The 18,729-nt window shown below is 44.8% G+C and overlaps 2 protein-coding genes across 10 annotated transcripts in view; one reads left to right on the plus strand and one right to left on the minus strand.

Annotated features, from left to right (window-relative positions):
- Positions 1-18,729, minus strand: part of RPL24 (ribosomal protein L24) — a 432,745-nt gene that overhangs the window by 180,573 nt on the left and 233,443 nt on the right. The window lies entirely within an intron of this gene.
- Positions 1-18,729, plus strand: part of ZPLD1 (zona pellucida like domain containing 1) — a 126,403-nt gene that overhangs the window by 58,078 nt on the left and 49,596 nt on the right. Inside the window, exon 1 of one of the 9 annotated variants that reach the window (XM_050973495.1) lies at positions 1,337-1,435. The exons of 7 other annotated variants lie outside the window; for them this stretch is intronic. The gene's annotated coding sequence lies outside the window, so the exon portion shown is untranslated. Of the gene's footprint in view, positions 1-1,336; positions 1,436-11,243; positions 11,366-18,729 lie in introns of those variants that run through there. One more of the 9 variants, XM_050973501.1, reaches the window with a different exon arrangement.

Genomic DNA, 18,729 nt, shown 5'->3' on the forward strand with positions numbered 1-18,729 from the left:
AAATGTGAAGTCTTGCCTTTGTCCTAGGGAGGTCAGTGGTCTGAAGGGTGCTTCTGGGCTTCAGAAACAGAAGCAAAGCCATTTTGAGAGCCCCCTGTAGCATTTACCCTTCTGCCTGTGTCTGAAATGGGGTTTGCCTTCTGATGAAGCACCCTGCTGATTATAAATTTGACTGTCACAATTAGGGTCGAATTCTTCAAAAGATCTCTTTTGGCGGGCCAATTCATTTTTCTTCCAATTGTTGATCAATGTAGAATTTGGGGTGATGGTAGTAAGCTGGCCAAGACTGCAGGGGCCCCCTTTGATGTTAGAGGGGATCCCTGCCCAGACCCTGTCACCGCAGATAAGAAACACTCCCCGCGGGAGCACTCTGGGGTAAGACATGGACTCGGATGGTGTGGTGCTGGTGTAATTGTACCATTCCACCACATTGTATCTTTTATCATGGGGCGAGACGTCTGTGGGAATGTTATTTTGTGGCCTGGAGGTGGACTGCCAATTCGGTCTCACCCTGTACTCAAAGGTGACACAGTAACTAGCTTTGATGGAACCCAGTAGATCCAATTCCTGGGGCTCCTGTGGTGCGTGTGGGAAAATCCTCGTCCATTCATCCCAGGTGTCTGCTGGGTTGGGTTTCTTACCTACATAGGGATACTCATTTTGTGATGGGGGATTCCCATCAGACACGTAGAGAGTGGATCATCCACACTTCCCATGGCCATGCAAAGACTGTCCTGTTGGAGGGACTTCGCCAGGGTGACCCAGATGTTCTGCTTTGGCTGTGGTATTATCCAGCCGCTGGTCACCTGGTCAGTAGCAGATAGATGAGGGCAGCACCTGCAGCAGCATTCTCGACAGCACCCTTGTTGCTGAGGGGGTTTCCCGGGATCATCACGGGGGAAGCCATGATTTTTCTTTCTGGAATGGAAAGCATATATAAGTCTCTTAGTGAACACACACCCTTGCTAGGATGTGGCCTCTGCCTCCCCCTTCTTTAAACAAAAGGAAGAAGGAAGGGGGGGGGGCAGGGTATACGGGAGAAAATAGTGGGACAAGGGTCAGTAAGGGAGATATCAAGGGGGGGGCCTTTGGCGGCAGCGGGGATAATGTGTTGGAGGGGGTTTTATTGATAACAGTATTTTGGGAAGGGAGGGGGTATGTCTCTTTCTGATATTGAAGTGCACTGGGTGGAGGGGATGTATCCTCGAGTGATCAGAACATGTGCGACGATGTTTGGATACATCCCCTTCCTTTTTCTTTGTTTCCAGGCGAATGTAGAATTGTCGGCTTGGTATTTGTCGAAATTGGCTTCGTTATTTGCTGTGGTATCCTCACTTGGGCAGTCGAGATAAGGCTTTACGTATTTTCTGGGAATCCACTTTGATCCAGCACCTGTGAAGACACAAGCAAAGCCTCTCCCCCACGTAATCAGAGGGTAGGGTCCTTCGATTACCTTGGATTTGGGGTCGCGAACGAGCACAGGGGGTCTTTCCTTGAGTTGAGCAGAGGTATTATTGTGAAAGTGCCGGAGGATGGGGGGTTTGGCTCCTTTTGGGAGCAGTTCATGAAATTCATCACAAAGAGGGCCTTGCACAGCCTCTCAGGAGGGGAGGAGGTAGATGCTGGATTATTCTGCTGTTCTAATAGCTTTTTGATTTCTTTGTGTGCCCGTTCGACTATCGACTGACCCGTGGGGTTATGAGGGATCCCTGTGCTGTGGGAAATCCCCCATTGCTGTGTGAATTCTTTGAATCGTTTAGATGTGAAGGCTGGACCGTTATCAGTCTTTATGTTTTTGGGGACTCCTAGGGTGGCGAATGCCATGTAAAAATGCTTGATTACATTGCGTGCCTTCTCGCCTGCGTGGACGGATGCAAACACAGCACCCGAAAACGTATCAATGGAAACATGTATGTATTTGAGCCTCCCAAAGGGGGCATAATGAGTAATGTCCATTTGCCAGAGCTCAAGAGCCCCCAAGCCCCTGGGATTGCCGCCAACTGGCATCGATGGCAGGGAGAAGGCTTGGCAGTTGGGACAAGTGGCTATGATGGCTCTGGCTTGTTCGACCGAAATTTTAAACTGCCGCCTTAAGGCGGGGGCATTCTGATGATAAAATCTGTGGCTCAGCTGAGCCTGTTGAAAAGTGTCGGGGACGGCATACATGGAGACGCCTAGGGTGGGACTTGTACAAGTTGCCATGGCTAGGTGGTCTGCTCTCCGATTACCCTCTGTGATGGGGCCGGGCAGGTCCGTGTGAGACCGGACGTGTGTGATGTGATAAGGCTGCTCTCGGTGGGATAGTAGCCAGATTAGTTCTGAGAGCAAGCCAAACAATTTCTCATTTTGGACTTCTTTCAGGAGGGCATGTTCTGCTCTCTCTGCTATCCCGGCGACATAGGCCGAATCTGTGACCAAACTGAGTGGTTGTTGGAATTTCCTGAATGCTCTCATGACTGCAGCAAGTTCTGCGATCTGGGGAGACCCATCTACAGTTCTAACATTGGACTCCCACTCTCCAGTGTTGTTATTTCTCCATGTGATCACTGATTTATGGGACTTTCCAGACCCGTCAGTGAACACCGTGAGAGCATTCTTGAGGGGTGAATTGCTTCTAAGCAGTCGCAGGGCCAATTGTAATGAGTCCTTGAAAAATTTGTGTTTTGGGTAGTGGGTGAAAGTTCTCGGGGATAGCTGTCCAACGCGACCTGTAGGTGTTCGTTGGTCTGCAAGAGAGTGTCAAGGTGGTCTAAGGTGAATGGTAAATAAATACACGCTGGCTCACAGCCCGCAAGGGTTCGGAGGTGACTCCTAGCCTTGGTAATTAATTGTGCCACCAGCTCTTGGGGTGTGGTGACGGTTTTGTGTGGCTGGTGTGGCAGGAACAACCACTAGATGATGAGGAGTAGGTCCTTTGAATTTTTGTCCCACTGAAAAATCAGTGCATGGAACTGAGGAGCCTTACCCAGTACCACGACTTCGAGGGGGAGGGACTGGTCCATGCAATGGGCCTGGTGGGACTCTATTGCGGCTGCGACTTTGTCCAGCGCCGTCCAAACTTCTGGGGTCAGGGAGCGAGGAGAGGCGAGATCTCGGTCGCTGCGCAGTAGGTTGAACAACGGGGAGAGCTCCTCCGTTGTGAGACCCAGGAAGGGCCAGATCCAGGTGATGATCCCGCAGAGTTGTTGGAGGTCGTGTAGAGTGCGGGGGTTGTTCTGGATGGAAAGGGTCTGGGGCACGACAGTCCCCTTGGTGATTCGGAAGCCGAGGTATTTCCACGGGCAGGAGAGCTGGATTTTGTCCGCGGCAATTTGGAACCCTGCCTGTTCCACAGCAGCTATGGTTTTATCTAGAGCTGTCTTTAGGTAGGCATCAGTCGATGCACAAACAAGGATGTCATCCATGTAATGGAGTATGGTGGCGTCAGGGAAAAGTTTTCTCACCGGGGAAAGGACTTGAGCGACAAAAGTTTGGCAGAGCACGGGGCTGTTTTTCATCCCCTGAGGCAAAGTGACCCAATGGTACCGCTTGTAGGGCTCTTTTCGGTTGACGGAAGGTACCGAAAGGGTGAATCTGGGAGCATCCGCAGGGTGCAGTGGGATGTTGAAAAAACAGTCCTTGATGTCCAGGACTGCGAGCGGCCAGTTTCTTGGGAGCATGGAGGGGGAAAGGAGGCCAGGCTGTAGGGGACCCATGTCTTCGATGACCTCATTGATTTTCCTGAGGTGCTGGAGCAGGCGCCATTTGTCTTTGCCAGGCTTTTTAATGACAAAGACTGGGGTGTTCCAGTGGCTCTGGGAGGGGACAATGTGTCCCAGGTGCAACTGCTCATCTACCCAATCATTGAGCGCTTTAAGTTTCTCCTCAGGAAGGGGCCACTGCTCCACCCACACCGGTCTGTGTGATTTCCAGATGAGAGGTGGGGTGGTGCGCTCAGCAGTGGCCCAGGCTAACAATCCCAGTTGGCATCCGGGATGTCAAGACGAGCCCCCCACTGGGACAAGACGTCCTGGCCCAGTAAGGCTATGTTGGAGTTGGTGACAAATGGCCTCACCATTGCCAGCTGCCCCTCCGGTCCCTCGATGGTTACAAGGTGTTTGCTCCGGAGAGAATTGACCACTCCGCCGATCCCGGAGACAGTGCCGCAAGAGGGCACCAGCTCCCAGTCGCGGGGCCACTTCGCTTTAGGGATGATGGTGACATCGGCTCCCGTGTCTGCTATCATGGCCAGCTCAAGGTGTTTGTCCCTCCACGAAACTAGGGCATTGATGTTAGGCCTTTCCCTAGTGAGTACTCGGGAATAGAAAATGTCATAGTTAGAGTTATCAGTGTCTTGTCCGGGCAACACATACATTTGAGCAAACTGAGCATGCTTACAAAGCGTGTAGGGTGGGGAGGTGCATGCAACCATTACGGTCACTTCATTATTGGGTTGTACCGTCACGACCTTGGGAACGATGGAGAGTTTGAAAGGGGTGTGCTTGTTGTCCCCCAGGATGAGCACTTCGACGGCCTGGTCATGGTAAGGTGGGGGCAAGTAGCCTGCCGGGACCCTGGTGATCTCCTCGTCGTCGAACAGCAGATGTATGGAGCTGTGGAGGATCCGGCGAAGGCTCTGGTCTAGCGCCCCGTCCGTCAGAGGAGTTTGAGTCCATCCTCGGGGCTCCACTCCTCTGCGATGACTCGGCTGGGGAAGGGCTCTCCTGGATGGTGGGGAGGGCTGGCCTGCCATTTGGTGTCGTCGCACGGGGCCGCGGCGTGCTCAGCCACTCGTTTCCCGGCCGCCGAGGAGGATGATGGAGTCCCGGGGCGTGTGGTGATATGTGGGAAGGTGGGTGCACCGACGGCGAGGGCAGGAAAGAGGAGATCCAGTTGTCGGACAGGGGATAGGGACAGTTAGCGCACACATGACCAAACTGCTTGCAATTAAAACACTGGGTGTTTTGTAGTGATATCATAGCCTCCCCGACACCCTTGCTCATTGCCGCTGCCACCGTGTGTTCGATGGAGGTTGCTTTGGCGCAGGCGGTGACCATCTGCGTGATCGAGGGCTCGGGGTCCTGGGGAAGGGCCCTGAGCACCTTCTTGGTATCGGGGTTGTCGTTGGTCATGGCCATTTTGCATAAAAGCTTGTCCCTTGCCTCCATGTTGTCGATCTGGCGCTCGATGGCTTCGCGCAACCGATCGACAAATTTAATAAAGGATTCGTCAACTCCTTGGTGGATTGAGGAGAAGCTCTAGAGCGGGGTGGAGCTGTCCGGCAATTTCAGGAGGGCGGTTTGGGCGGCTTGTTTGATATCATTCAAAACGTCCACTGGAAGAGCGTCTTGGTCCTCCGGCCTATCGAACACGCCATCTCCCGAAAATGCGTCCAGAGCATCATTACCAAGGCCGTCTACTTGGTGTTTCTCGATTAAGGGTTTTAATAGTTTTTTCACTGAGTTTCCCACAAAAGAAACTCAGTGGGGGACAACAAAGCAGTCATAATATAGCGGAGGTCGTGAGGTATCAGGGTATGTCCAGAAAAAGTCAAGTCTAACAAACTCTTGAAATAAGGAGAACCCCTCCCATAGTCCTTGGCCGCCTCTCTCAACTCCTTTATCTTGGTATACTGGATTTGCTGCCACCACGCGTTCCCGTCACGACTCACGATGACAGGAGCCACAAACCGGTCGAGGTCCCTCGCAAAGTCAAGGTCTCCCTCCTTAACCGCTTCCTCCCGAATCCGTGCCCAGCTACTACCCGGCCTGGTGGTATGGCTGGGAGTGCAGCAAGCCCCCTCCTCATCAGAGGAGGAGACCGCTGCAGACTAGGGCACAAGGCCTCCTACTGACCGTAGGGTCCCGGTAGCTGGGACCCCGGCAGCCCAAGATGGCTGCCTTCCGGTTAGGCCCACTTCCGATTCCGGTCTCGTGGGAACTGGAAGGGGTAGGAGACAGGGGGACAGGAGACAGTGAGAGACAGTGACAGGTAGGAGACAGGAGACAGTGACCCAAAGGGGCGTGGTCAGGTGGAAGGCCCACGTCACGCCCTGGGGCGGAGCCCTCTGTGGGAGTAGCACCACCCACCAAAGGCCCACCCAGGGGAGGCGCAAGAAGGGTAGGAGGGACAGGACCCGACGGATGCGTCATCGCTGCGTTGGAAGGGGCAGGACCCGACGCAGGGGCGGAACATGACGCGGTGGGGAGAGCTGAGGAAAGGAGGGGAGGCACCGGTGGAAGGGCGGGAAAACCATGGGGGGGTGAGGAGAGGCCATTTTGTGGCGCCACAAGGCTGGCGCCATCTTGCAAACTCGAACCGGGGGCAGAACGGGATTGTGAACTGGGGACATGGGTGTTAGGATCGAGGGTGAGGGATCCAACTAGGTTTATTGGAGGGTCGGCGAAGGGTCCAAAGTGGGGTGGGTCGGAGAGGAGCAGGGAGACAACCGAGCTAAAGGATGACAGGCGGCGGGAAGCCCCAAACAGGGCAGGGACAGGGTTTTTAACATTGCGGCAGGCAGGAGGGGCCAAGGTACAGAGGACCAATGGGGCAGGGGACCAGGGGAGGAACAGAAGTGGGGTGATCGGGGACTCACAAATGAGAGGAGGAGAGGAAGGTGGGGCTGACACAGAGACCAATGGAGGAGGGAGAACGACAGAACTTTCTAGACTCCGGGGAGGGAACCACAATTGATGGGCATCTACAGGGGAGTGCCTTCCCAAGGCATCTCCACCCCGCAGTCCCTGGGATCTCCTCCCACACCCTGCCAGCCCTGCTGCTGTGGCTCATGAGTCACACTTCTTGGTGTGCTTCCTGGGGGAATACTGTCAGCTCCTAAACAGCTAGGTAGTGATGGCTTTTCAGTAGAAAACAAAATTGGCTGTTCCTGATTCGTGATTTGTTGTTCCTCTTGTATGGATATAGCAGCTTAAAGTTTCACTCATTCACTTGGGGAGTAGAAATGAAGCTGTGTGACTTGGGAGCCTGCTCAAACACATCGGATAATAGGCAGGGAACAGTAAAAGTGAACAAGCTCACAGGCAAACCCTTAGGGTGAATTTCCTTCATATAAATTATTCAGTGAGTAATTTTCAGAGAGCAAAGATATTTGTAGAGGATGGATTTGGTTTTGAATGACTCAACAAAGTAAAAATAGGTTTGGAAACACTGGACCATTTACTCATAAAAAGTAAGTGGACTTTTCTCTCTAAGGATAGTCTGCAGGTTTCAAAATTCACGTTTTTAGAAATACATAAAACTCTTCTTTTTGCACTTAGTAACATCTACTTATCTACCCATCAGTCTATGAACAAACACATGCACTTTTTGCATAAAAAAATTAATTCCATTCTTAAGTAGGAAATAACTCCTAAATAGGAATATAACTTAAGTGATGTAGGAATAAATGCTTTACATGTGCTGTATTCAGATATATATATACAGACAACAAAAATATTGAGGTAATTCTATAAAATACATTTTTTAAAGTACCTGTCAATAATAAGAAAGGAAATACTATCTTTTTCGCTGTTAATCATCCTGGCAGTTCATCTTCAAACAGGGTTTCTGTAGGTATAACATCCTAGTAGGGCATGTTTTGAAAAGTGAAATTAGCTTCAAGTGTGGCTCTTATTTGGTGTTATTTCAGGTTTATCATGGTACAGGATGGAATTAGATAAATAAAAGTAGTTTAATATGGTGGCAATGTGGTTCTAGCTATTGTAAGCTTTGTCAGCTCCTGCTGTTCTTTTTATCCCACCCCATCATTGTAGTCTCCAGCTACCTGTTTTTCTTCAAGAGAGAACTTCTATCTAGAAAAACTTGCGTTCTTGATTCTTTAAATATTAAAGCAATATTTTTGTGCAACACACTGAAAATTCTACAAAATGTGAGCCAGCTACTGAGAGGTAGTTTTCCTTGATTTTCTACAAGTTAATTTCCTTCTCTGAATGTTCATCTCTGGACTTCAGGGTAGTTTTCCTGCATGGGTGATTATTTTCAATCCAGCCTTATAATCAGAAGTTGGGTAGAGCTCAGAAAGCCAGACTGTTTTGTCTCTTCAGTGCTGTCCTAACCCAGAGATTTTCCTAAAATGAAATGTTGCATCTAATATTGAGAAGCTCAAAGAAAGAGGGTGCTGCTATTTATCTAGATGTATGTAAGAAACAATTGTAGCTAGATAAAAAGCATGAAATAATTGAACATTTCCATCCAGAATTAATAGAGCTCAAAAACAGGAGCTGCATAATTGTGACTAACTTTATTAAACCTAGAGTTTCAAACAGTTTTGTTGAAAAGAGGAAGAGAAGGAATGATACTTCTGCAAAATATTGAGGGTTTTGGTGTTGTGGTGGTTTTTTTGTTTTGTTTTGTTTTGTTTTTTAAGAGAGGGGATTACTTGTTTTCATGTAACTCTTTGAAGTAGTTTCCTAATACTCTCTAGTCATGGTATTATATCCCAAAATTAAGAAAAAAACCCCTAAAAACCTGACGCATTGTGTCTACTGTCATGTTAGGATTTCTATTGTCTGACATCTCTATTTAGTAGCAATAATGATAACCTCTGTTACAATTTCTACAGAAATTGGTCAATTCCTCTTTCCTGAGGTAGAATTAATTGTGTTTTAGGCAAGGAAAAATTGAGCATAATAGTGTTCTGCTGAAACACCCACTTGTAGAGAATTCCAGCATTAGGGAGAAGATATATTACTGAAAAGAAAATATTTAAAAGAATTTGATAGAAAATAAAAGCCGTATGTTAAAAAACTTCCTAGGCAGGAAACTGTACCCCAAGTGCTCATTGCTATGTTTGCATATTGTGAGTGCTATAAATTGTGAAATATGTGCCCTCTTAATCTGTCATGAGAATATTGATTTGTCAAAAATTGATCAGCAGCCCATCACAGATTCATACATCTACTTTTTGCTACAGAATTGTAACACAGTTTTGTTTGAAAGATTCTTGCACAATCCAAGTTTCTTTTTTTTCTGTAGTACAAATGAGACTGAGATATGTATAACCTGGTAAAAGGGCAGAAATGCTTTTTCTAGAAGCCAAATATTTCAGTGCAAAGTGTTCATTTGTCCCAGGAGTCACTTGCTGGAGATGTTGTTGCTGTTAGCACTGAATAGACGTTCAATTTCCAAGCTCACAGCAATGGACCTAAAGAATGTTGCACCAGCATGACTGTGTGAGTCAGACACATGGCACTGGACTAACAAATTCATGTGCTGAGTTCAATGTTAATCAGCTTCTACCCTGTAAATTCCTCACATTTGCTTTTAAAGTATGTACTATCCATTTTATATAAAGAGCAGATGTGCACTTCCAACATATGGTGCAATCAGAAAAGTCCAGAGGACAGTAGTGTACACACTGCCCATATTTTATGAGGGTTTGCAGCATGCTGATAGCACATAGAGCAACACTCTCAACTTTTCTGTCTGTTGCTTTGGAATGTTCCATCTCTTTTCTTGCAAATTACAGTCAGAAGTTGGTAACAGTTTCACATTACTTCCATTTGGCAGAGACTTTGTTCTTTTCAGTTTTCACCTACTTGTGCTCTTCCTGATACAAACTCAGTAGCTGTAGATATCTCCCAGCCTGTCTCTGTTCCCTTGTTCTAACTTTTGAAACAATGTAAGACCTTTTTTTTTTTCCTGTCCTGTGTGAAAGCCAGAAATAGTTTTATTCTGTTAAGGTCTCTTGGAAGGATGGACTTCTCTCACTTCTGAGTTTCCTTAAGGCACTGAGGGCAGCCTAAGGCTATTGTAGGTCTTGTAAGAGCCCTGTTGTCTCAATTCAGCTTTGTTGTACTTTGGTGGCAGCAGTCAGTGCTAAAGTGGGCAAGATGTATTTCCCACATTGCAGGCTGTGTTTTTAGTGTGTTAAATCTAATTCTGGGTCCTTTAGCCATATAAACCTCCTGTTCTGCCTGCAGGCTAAAATGTTATTCAAGTCTTTATTTTTTTTTAGGTTATTCACATCAGAGGCTGATCAGACTTTTGCCCTTGCTAGCTTGTCTTGTGGCTTCCTCCTGTGCCCTTCACAGTGAGAAAAGCAGTGTAAATTTGTTCTCATCCTGAGGCAACATTCACCTGGATATGCCTCTCTTCTCCTGATCCAAGATCTTAGAATAAGAAGTCTTCATTAGGACTTGGAGGTTGGAGAAGGTTTTCACTGCAGAACTCTTTCATTGTTCATGATCAAAAAAATCAATCAAAAAAAGTGGCCAGAAGTCAGAAAGCTTAGTTAAAGTTGAAAAAAAAAAATCCTTATTTCTAAGGGGTTTTGATTATACCACGTATCTGTTCTTCACTGATACTGAGCATTCTAAATACGGTTGGCAAAAGATGTAACTGATCAGCTTCTGAGTGATGACCCTGTAAACTCAGTAACATGGAAACTCAGTAAAAAGACTGTTTGCAGAATCTCACATGTGGGCATTGCCAAATGCTGGGGCTAAATGAAAATAACTGGCAGGTGCATGTCGAGCTGTTTCCTCATCATAAACATATGGACAGAGTTCCCAGAGGAGGGTAGAACACAGCTTGTCAGGGTTTGAGATGACCTTGCTGGATTCCACTTGGGAAAGTGGATCTGGTTGGGCTTTGCCCCTCTTCTACTTTGTTCCCACTTGCCTCAGAGGGTTCAGCTGAGGGGACCAGAGAATTTGTGTATCATGACTTGCTGCTCTCTCGGTGTGGCTGTAGGAGGTCAAGGAGATAAGACTGCCTGCAAAGCTCCTTCTGCAATGCCTGTGCACTGCTCTCTGTTCTCTGTGTGCCTCTGCTCTTAGCTCTTGCAAGCACTAAATAGCTGTGACAGACTGATGAACAACCAGAAGAGCAACCTGTGGGCAAAGGCTGGTAACTAAACTCCTGCCCTGGGGCTTCTACTCATACAAGATTGGAACTGGAGGAATAATAGCAGAGACTCCAGGCTCTTGTGTGTCCCCCACCCCCCAACTTATGCATTGTCTTTGAAACGATGAAAAGAGATTTCTGGGGCCTTGTCTGAAACATGATTTCCCTCCTGTCCATTACCCAGGTACTGCTATTACATGTATATCAGTTTTCATCTTTCTTTCTTTTTTGTAAACCCCCTTTTATCATTGGGCATTTCTGCCTGTCTCATCTTATAGGTGTGTGGTGGGAACCAGCTAGCCTTTTGTTTTCAGCAGATGGAAGGAATATGACACCAATGTACTTTTCTGGTATGTTACCAAAATTAACATATTTCCTTCTCTGCCTCTTCCCCAGTGTTAGAAGAGTGATGGGAGTGATTTGCCTTGGTTCTTTAAATCTGTGGCAGGAGGCATCAGGGAGAAGTATATAACTGCATGTTCTGCAATGGCACAAAGCTGAGAGAAAAGCTGCAAGGGTAATGTTCTGTCCTTAATCTAATAATGTTCCTTGTTCAGTATTAGTAGAAAATTACTCTTTCTGCATTCCTTCATATTGCTCTGTAATAAACAACAGCATAATACTGAAAATATGAAGTAATTCAGTAAGTTCAGGTTTTGTTGCAGATAATGGATAACTATGCACAGGAGAATAGTATGTCTTGAATGACAGTTTTATTTGATTACCAAGCCTGAATGCAATGTTCCATGGCACTGCTTTACTGAAACACCCTGTCATGCTGTAGGAAGTCTGATTGCCCTCGGATCTGGTTGAGCAGTTCTCATTCTGTGGCATCCTGTCTCATCAAATCAGACAGACTATGCCCTAGCAGTGCTTCGGTAGAACCTCTGGAGAAGATTTATGTGGGATAGTGAGAAGTCCTGGTCAAACCCATCATCCCCACCTAGTCCAAACTGAAACAAAGTCTCTGAGATAGTGCTAAGTTAGGGTTTGATGCAGTTTTCATTTTCTGGTGTGATGTACTTCTCAGACTTGTGCCAAATATTGAGCCATCAAAATAGGTTCTGTGGTTTCACTTATTTTTTTTTTTTTTTAATTAAATTAGGTTTTTTTCAGGAATCCTTGCCTTGCTCCTTGGCTTCATTGCAATGACCAGTGAAATGGTTTCTAACGCAGTAGAAAGATGGCAAAGTGCTTTGCTGTTTCTGTTAGAAAGTCACAATTATTTAATCATTATTTCTCAGACACTGAAAGGCAGATGGAATGTGTTCCTTCTCTTGTGCCCATTTTTTCCATTCAGCCTCTTACCACCGTGCTGCTTTGGCAGGGTAACTTTGAGCAAAACAAGAAGACATTTGCCAGCTTTCTAATGAAGCACTGACACTGTCCTTTAATCCTGCCCTGAGAGAAGTCATGGTATTTTGCTTTTGCTTGATAGAAGGCAGCCAAATGTTGTGACATTTTGTGATGTGTGGGAGCTGGGAATGAGATTTTGTCCTTAGGCACTGAATTAGTTAACTGTTACATTTGTTTTGAGTCAATAAAGTTCAGCATGGATTTACTGAACACCCTATGGATGTGGAAGGAGTTGCACTTCAGGTAGTTTGCTGTTTTCTTTATGGAGATTGCCAATTTTAACAAAGATTGCATTGCACATGGTTACTTTGTTGGGTTTGTTCCAAATTTCCCAATTTGATTTAAATTTTTAGATTTTTTGGTAAGAGGGTTTTTTAAAAATTATTATTCCTACATTTACAGGTATTTTAAGGAGCTATAAAGTTTTTTGATTTTTTTTTCCTTGTTGTACCTCTTTGACAGAGATCCTGGGACAGGAGGAACTATTTCTCAATTGTAAGATAAATTGCTGGAGTGCTCTGTGCTAAAGATTGAAGCTATATAAAACTACTTTGCTGGAACACCACAAGGACAAAGAACATGCTCTTTGCTAGTGCTAGAGAGAAAGATTTGAGGCTGGAGAGGTCATTTGGATATGCTCCTAACACCACTGTCAACTCACACGTCTGCAGTAAAAACAGCATTGCATCAGGATCACGTTTTTCAAAGTGTGCTGTAAATGGTCAAAATAGGGGCTTCTCTGTGTCCCAGCCAGTGGATATAATTTATTTTGACTTTCAAAAAGCTTTTGTTATACACATTCATAGAAGATGGCTGAGAATTCTTGGTTAAAGTGTTAGAGGAGGGGGCCCTTTGAGAGAAGGAACAAAGGCTGAGTATAAATAGCTAATTCTCAGTGTGGAGGGAGGTTAATAGTGGTGCAGACCAGCTAGGATCTTGAAAGAAGTACTGGGAGATCAGAGAAGCTGTTTTAGAGAGTCCATCACCTACTCCTTAACATCTTATTCACCACTGAAGCTAACTTACACTTCTAAGGAAACTTCTTTTGTCTCCCTAATTAGTCTGAATGTTAAAAAGCAGCTGGAACTTCTGCAGCTAAACTGAGGCCAAGTAGATGAATATTGAGGTTTCAGGGTCTTATGAAGGCAGTATAAATACAAAGTGATGAGGGCACTTGCTAGGCAGAGCTCCCGCCATCTCTCAACACTTGTGAAGAGACTGCAGGTTTGCAGAATTTGATTCATGTTTTGTAATTCTAGAAAAGGCACTTAATAAGGAAAACCAGCTAAACTTTTTATTTCTCTTTGAAGGTGTTTCTGTACTGTGAGGCCCAATAACATCTCTTGACAGACACAGCTGTTGTGTTGTGTGTTTTGGTGGTTGATTTATTTAGATCACATCAGTGCATTGAACAGCCAGTGAGGAGACCAGTAATATGCAGCCCGTGGACACAGAACGCAGATGAGAATTGTGCTCTAAGGAGCTGTAAGTCAACATGAAAAAAGGATGAGCATCACCTTTTTTTATCCACTTCTGTGGATTTCTCTAATGTGGCTCATTTTATACATAATGAGGCTCATTTTTGAATGCTGTGTTTGGATTATGCATGTCATGCGTTTGAGGAGAGGAGATAAGGACTAGAATGAAGTAAGGAATAGAACCTGATTTACTTCTGTTCCCTTTAGATTTTGAATAATACTTACTAAGTCAAGTGTTCGGCCCCAATTCACTTGGCAGAATCAGCTCTCTATACTAAGGCTATGTGCTAAATATACCTTAATGTCCTTATTTGCGACCAGCTATTAATGTACTACTGTTGAGTAAATAATACACAATCAGGCATTCATCCTGCAAATAGAATCTTGTTTTTTGCCTTTGGAAAATACATGAGCAGTACAGTCATCTTGGCACCAAGATCTGCTTAAGTGTAACACTTGCTTTTTGCAAATAAATTCTTAAATTCTTAATTAAATCCTTAAATTCTTAATTGAATCCTTAAATTCTTTTTTTCAACCGTTCTGCTAGCATGACTTGGTGGCATAAACACATTGGAAAGTGGATGCAAAAGAGGTCCACGTGATCAAAGGCAGTCTTTGTATTTTGAGACTTTAATATATACATATATATGTATTAAATTTTTCTGTATAGTATTCATACAGATCTTAACTTATTGTTCTTTTACTCAGGGAAGTTGCTGAAGTTATCATGTTCGTGAGGTTTTTGGTAATATGATGCCTTAGTTAAAGCCTACTTTGGGAATGGCATATTTTTTTATCTAACGTGTATTTTTGGTCAGAAACTCTATCCAGAATGCAGCCAATTGGAGATTGCCCTGATGATGTAATGGCCATTGGTTGCCTGAGGAGAAAGTGGGTGGAGGTGGCAGAGCACTGCAGATACTCTGCTCTATTGCTGGCATTTCACCACGGCTTTTAATCAACTCTCGCTCCCCCCCTTTTCTTTCAGAACATCAAACTGATTTTAGAAAAAAGTGTTAAGCCGGGAAGAGAAATCCATTCTTTGTTCTTGAAAAGGTGGCAGTGAGCACAGACGTGATGTTCTGTTCAAGTGCAGGTAGAATTTCTCTAACACGGCCAGATTTGTCTATAGTTAATAATGTGATGGGGGCAGGTCATGGCTAAACTGTGTCCATGTCCTTTCAAGGGATTAAATTGTGCCCACTGGAATAAAGTGCACAGCTTGCCCAGGGGAGGCAGGATATGGCCCTGAGGGATGGAGGAGCTGGTATTACATGTGAGAATGTCAGGCAGAAAGTCACTGGAGCGTTAAGTGTTGATTTTTTTCCAGCTGGATTTAATGTGCTACGTCCCGTGTCTAGGACCTTCATATTGGACTTCTTTTCCTCCATTGGGTGTTGGGTGTATAAGGTGGATGTGTAATAGGTACAAACAGCACTTCAGCACTTGCACAGAGGTAAAGACAGCAGGCTTTTATTTATTTGGGTCCATCCCTAAGCAATGGATGAAAGCATCCATAAGCATGGAGAGCAAAATTAGGATATTCAGCAAATACTGTCCTTTCAATTAAGCAACAGGCTGAGTTTTAGCTTAATTGTTACATTTCCTTATGACTTTGGCTTCAAGTCACCTTCTGTTACTTTTCCCTTGGTTCTGTTGCATGTGGATGCAGTATCTTATGCTAGAATGGCTGAGGAGTCAACTTAGACCATCTGACCTGTATTATAAAGAGGTGACACACATCAGAATACTAAGCTGTGTCTTTGGTGCCAGTAATCTACACAACCCAACAGGCTGTGACTGCATTAAATTGCTATGATTTTTGACAGAAGAGACCTTGTTTGCATAAATCCCTTGAATACCGATGGGAGTGTGATTAAAGCTTTAACAAAGGGAGAGGTTGAATACAAATTTGGGAGGGCCAGAAAGTGTTTAGTATCTCTTATTGTTTTCATCAGAATTCTAAATCTTATTCATGCTGGTGACTCTGATCTTTATATCAATGCACAAAAAGAGAAGAACAGAGGAGCAGAAAGACTCTTCTCTTTTGACTGAAACACTGATTTTGTTATCGTGTTACCAATGAGGGTCCATTTGGGATATTATTCAAGCACAGAGATCAGTGCTGGCCTTTTGTAAGAGCCCTTAAATGTTTGGAATACATTTTCCCCTGAGGGAGATAACCAACTGCAAAAAAGTTAGATTCAAAAGAGGAGATAAAGAAGGTGGGATTTTGCTTTGCACATTCATGCTTGCTGGCTGAGCAGTTCTGCCTTAAGCTTAAAGCTACCTGCATTCTTTTGTAGCCCTCTACACTTAATAGCTGGGTTCTGTTTTCTGTGTTGGGTTTTGTTCATGAAACAAATTGGCAATTAGCCATTGGCTGAGGCAACAAAGCGTATTTGTTTGGGATTAAATGTGGTGATCGGGATGTGTCTTGCTATTTGGCTTGAGATCAAAAATACCAGGCATGTGGGGTTTTTAACCAAAAAAGTGAAACAAGCTTCTTATTATACTTAGACTACCCATTCAGTTTTATTTTCTATGTCCCTTATTGGCTCTTATTGCTTCAGGGGTGGTAGGGGTGCCTTCCAGACAGACCTGGACAAACCTGAGAAGTGGGCCCTCAGGAGCCTCGTGAGGTTCAACAAGACCGAGAGCCAGGTGCTGCATCTGGGTTGGGGCAATCTCAGACATGAGCACAGACTGGTAGGGGAATTGAGAGCAGCCCTGTAGAGAAGCACTAGGGTCTTTTCATGGATAAAATTCCGGACATGAGCCCACACTGGGTGCTCACAGCCTAGAAAGTGAACCGCACCCTGGGCAGTATCAAAGGCAGGTGTAGGAAGGTGATGCTCCCCTCTACTCTGTCATTGTGGGAACCTCATCTGGAGAACTGCATCCATCTCTGGGGTCCTCAGCACAAGAAAGATTGGAGTGAGCCCAGAGGAGGGCTGGATGATCAGAGGGGTGGGGCACCTCCGCTGTGAGGAGAGACAGAGTTGGGATTGCTCAGTCTGGAGAAGAGGTGGTTCCAAGGAGGTATCATTATGGCCTTCCAGTACCTAGAGCGGGCTTTATGAAAAAGTGGGAGAGCAACTTTTTACATGTGCATACAGCAAGAGGACAAGAGGAAATGGTTTTAAACTAAAAGAGGAGAAACTTAGAGGAGATATTAGTAAGAAGTTCTTTAATCTGATGGTCATGAAGCACTGGCACGAGTTGCCTAGAGAACTTTTCCAAGTACCATACAGGTACAGGGTTTAGATACCCTTTTCTAGTTCTGATCATTGGTTGATTAAAGTTGTTTGAGAACTGTTCTGACTACCTGGAATGTTCCATATAGGCAATGTAATGGTATACTTAATTACAAGTACATAAACCTACTGACATAGATTTTTCCCATGGACTTCCACAAATGGACTGGGTCTATTTCTGTCTTTTTTCCCTGCTTATCTTCCTTCTCCACCTTTCCAAGCTAGAAAAGCTGCCAACAAAGGACATTTCTTCTTAAAGGAATAAGATCTGAGTAATTAAAATAACCTTTTTAAGAACTACCATGGGTCATTAAATAGCACTGTAGAGAAAACAGAAATATAAATAGCATTATTGGTTTATGCTTTTATCAATACATACTGCCTCAGAAGTGAGCACTTTACTTTAGGTCATCAGTTTTGACAATCCCAAAGAAACAGTTGTTAAATGAGTGCTCCTAATCAATAATGCAGGGTTTCTAGGTTTACATCTTTATTTTAGTTACCATTTTTTGTGCCAAGTGTATGGACTGCCATAGGTAGCAGCTCATTTACTGAAAAGGAGATACGAATACTATTGATCTTATCCAGTTCTTCCAGTGAATGTGCTGCTCTGTACTTTCATATTTTCTCCAGCACTCAGTTTCCCATAAATGCTACCAGGGGATCATAAGCACATGAACAAGAATACTTGCAAGGCCAGCTGTCAGTCTAACAGCAGGGTGCAGTTGTGGTTTGTGTCCACTGTTATTCTTGTCACAACACTGACAAAACTTTAGCAGCGCTCTTGTGGGCTCCAGCTGATGCAGAGGTGCCTTAATGAGTGTGGGCAATGTAAAGCACTGGGGTGTGGGTGTGTGTGATGCATGTGTGTGGGACTCACAGAAGGCCGTGGGAGTGGGGGAGCTGAGGAGAAAAGCCCTGCATTTACTTGTCTTGCCAGTTCCTTGGTTCCAGAATCCTGTTGTCTTTACGTGCCCTTGCAGCTGTGGAAGAAGCTGGACTGTAGCATTGTGCTGTGACCACTCTTTGGGGGGCACAGGTTACATGACAGCAGTTTGACACAACAGCCCTTGCCCTCACTGGTCACAGGAAAATTGTCTTTTGGATTGCTGTCCAAATATTTCACTGTATTAGTCCAAGACTAATGTAAGAGTTGTTCTGTGTGATAATTCAAAGCAGAATGATGTTTGAAACTATTCTTGCTCTTCTTTTTTGCTTTTCAAATAGAATGATGTTTGAAACTAAGGAAGAGTTTGTGTCCTCTCTTATATTTAAAAAAAGAAGATAAAAAGATTAGGAATATTGAAGTAACACAATATCTTGCTGCTCAGTTACTGCTGTCTTTTCTCAGATTACTTCAGAATTAAGATTATGCCATTTCTAAATTACTTTCAACTTTACTGGATTTACTAAAACTGGAGTTTTTGGGATATTTAAGCTGAATATCAGCTATTTGCAAGTTCCTAGTTTTAACTTTCTTGCTATACAGTGACATGGCTAAAATGTCACTGTCCAACCCCCATGGCTATTTGGGGTTCATTCTGATTCCCAGTAGACCACTTATGCCCTAACATGCTGCCACCTATTTCATATCTTGGCTTTTACTGGGACTCTCTAAGCAATTAATCAGGAACCACTTAAAGGAAGTCAGCGAAAACTTGCTACACTCCTTTATCATATGTTGGCTTGAGTAGCACTCATTTGTGAAGGGAATTCTCCTCTTCACATTTTATTTGCTTTCATAGGAATGATAGCAACAAAAATCATGTGAAGCCTAAATCCTAACACAA

Source organism: Serinus canaria, chromosome 1 (genome assembly GCF_022539315.1).
Source record: "Serinus canaria isolate serCan28SL12 chromosome 1, serCan2020, whole genome shotgun sequence".
Taxonomy (NCBI): Eukaryota; Metazoa; Chordata; class Aves; order Passeriformes; family Fringillidae; genus Serinus; species Serinus canaria.